A 3,122-nucleotide genomic window follows, 5' to 3' on the forward strand; every position below is an offset into this window, starting at 1 on the left:
TGTTAAAGAGCAATTTGGAATCTGCAAAATTAATTTCGTGTCCTGTTTCTTTCATGTGTTGGAAAAGAGAGGAAGTTTTTTCTTCTTTTTTGACGGCATTCTTGTGTTCTGCGATACGTGCATTTATTCGTCTGTTTGTTTGTCCAATGTACGTGGCTGGGCAGACTTTGCAGGGTATTTCATAGACCCCTTGGTTTTCCAACTGGATTTTATCCTTGGGGTTTCTGAGGATATTGGCTATTTTTTGGTTGGTGCAAAAGGCTGTTTTGATATTGTGTTTATGGAGGATTTTGCTAATTTTATCTGTAGTGCCCTTGATATAAGGAAGGAGGGCCATGCCATTGTTTTCTTCTGTGTCTTGGTTTTTGGGGGGTGTTTCTTTTTGGATTAGCTTCGTAACCCTGTTTTGCTGGTATCCATTGGCAATTAACACATTTGAGAGATTCTGTAACTCAGTTGTCAAGTGGTCTTTGTCAGCCAGGCGTTTGGTTCTGGAGATGAGAGTCTTGGCTACGGAGTTTATTTGTGCAGGGTGGTGGTGTGATTGTGCATGTAAGTAGCGGTTGGTGTGTGTTTTTTTCCGGTAGATAGTGTGTCCTAGGGAGCCATCAGGTTTTTTGTAGATTAGGACGTCAAGGAAGGGAAGTTGGTTGTTGGCTTCTATTTCCATAGTGAATTGTATTTTGGGGTGTAGGCTGTTGAGATGTGTGAGGAAGCTATCCAGTTTTTCCTTCCCGTGTGGCCAAATTACAAAGGTGTCGTCAACATATCTGAGCCAAAGTTTGGGTTTGTGTTCTGACTTGTCTAAAGCATTGGTTTCAAAGTGTTCCATGTACAGGTTTGCGATGACCGGTGAGAGGGGTGATCCCATAGGTGCTCCTTCTATCTGTTTGTATCTTTGTCCATTGTGGATGAAGTACGTGTTGGTTAGGCAGTGGTTGGTCAGGTCCAAGATGTATTCGGGGGGATTGTATTTGTTTTGAATGGCTGTCAAGGCTTCATTAATGGGCACTTGTGTGAAGAGAGATACAACATCGAAGCTCACAAGTAGGTCATTAGGATGTAGGTTTTGCTTCTTTATTGTTTCTATGAACTGGAAGGAGTTTGGAACGTGTGAAGAGATGGATTCTGCATAGGGCTGAAGTTGCTTGGCGAGAAATTTAGCGAGATTTTGTAGAGGTGAGCCTATGGAGCTGACTATTGGTCTGAGTGGTGTTCCTTCTTTGTGTATCTTGGGATAGCTTCCTCACACATCTCAACAGCCTACACCCCAAAATACAATTCACTATGGAAATAGAAGCCAACAACCAACTTCCCTTCCTTGACGTCCTAATCTACAAAAAACCTGATGGCTCCCTAGGACACACTATCTACCGAAAAAAACACACACCAACCGCTACTTACATGCACAATCACACCACCACCCTGCACAAATAAACTCCGTAGCCAAGACTCTCATCTCCAGAACCAAACGCCTGGCTGACAAAGACCACTTGACAACTGAGTTACAGAATCTCTCAAATGTGTTAATTGCCAATGGATACCAGCAAAACAGGGTTACGAAGCTAATCCAAAAAGAAACACCCCCCAAAAACCAAGACACAGAAGAAAACAATGGCATGGCCCTCCTTCCTTATATCAAGGGCACTACAGATAAAATTAGCAAAATCCTCCATAAACACAATATCAAAACAGCCTTTTGCACCAACCAAAAAATAGCCAATATCCTCAGAAACCCCAAGGATAAAATCCAGTTGGAAAACCAAGGGGTCTATGAAATACCCTGCAAAGTCTGCCCAGCCACGTACATTGGACAAACAAACAGACGAATAAATGCACGTATCGCAGAACACAAGAATGCCGTCAAAAAAGAAGAAAAAACTTCCTCTCTTTTCCAACACATGAAAGAAACAGGACACGAAATTAATTTTGCAGATTCCAAATTGCTCTTTAACATGGAACATCACCACAAGAGAATAATCATGGAAGCCATCGAGATAGAGAAACACCCTCACAACATGAACAAGCGTGACGACACATCCCGCTTGCCAGACATCTGGAAATTAGCCCTCCCCACAAAAACTGACACCAGATCCAGAGGCACACAGAACGCTATCACCAATCAACCACACCAGACCCAAACCCAGACCCTCTCCACAGATAAATTACAGACACCATCCAGTAGCCAAACCATGGTGGCACCTCCGGATGCTGCACCCCCCTGCAATCCCTACACAGATCTGGCTGACACAGGCCACAAAACCACAGCTCGCCCCTATACACGAAGCCAAGCCAGAGCACAACTAAGTGCAGTACAGCCATCTTCTCAGAAAAACTCTTCACAAAGTTCAAGAGGTCAAGACACAAAGACTTTAGCAACTAATCCACACCTAATGACCCACCTAAGTGGTACTCAGGATATCACTCAAGAAATCACTCAAGATATCCCTCAAGTAATTAAGGAACAAAAGAAGAAAAGGCACACTAGCCTGGGAACTTCCTCTCTGCCCAGAACATTGGAGGCTATACACCACACCCCCTCAACAGTATTTATAGGAACTCAAACACTGAGATCCTGCTCTGTTCCAGTAACAAGAAGCCGAAAGCACCAGCCTGAAGATGACGAGTGAGACCTCGTCGAAACGTCGCCTAGACACCCCAACTTTTACACTGGAAGACACCCGAGGACACCAAAACCTGCATTCCTGTACCCGTGAAAATCTACGAAAGCAAATATATATATATATATATATACACACACACACACACACACACACATATATACACACACACACCTAAAGAAATCAGCAGGCAGCACTATGTCCTGCAGGAGCAAAAGGCAGCTGTTTTCCTTTTTTGAAAGCAGAGCACTCGCTAGAAGTCTCCTGCAAAGCGGCACTACTGTGCCCTGCATGCGTAATTGAGTCTGGACTGAGGCTCCACTGCTTCATCTTGCGGGTGGCAAGCTATAAAGCTGGCAATGCTACATCTTTTGCTCCCTGAAGCCTTTCCTTCTTACAAAGGGGAGGGGAAGAGAGCAATTTTTGCTTCGGTGGAAAGCAAATTAAAAGGGGTGGGGTGGGAGTTTCCAGAAAAGCGAAGCTGGGGGGGGGGGAGTAGAC

Source organism: Podarcis melisellensis, assembly GCF_964234715.1.
Source record: "Podarcis melisellensis genome assembly, chromosome: 2".
Classification (NCBI taxonomy): Eukaryota; Metazoa; Chordata; class Lepidosauria; order Squamata; family Lacertidae; genus Podarcis; species Podarcis melisellensis.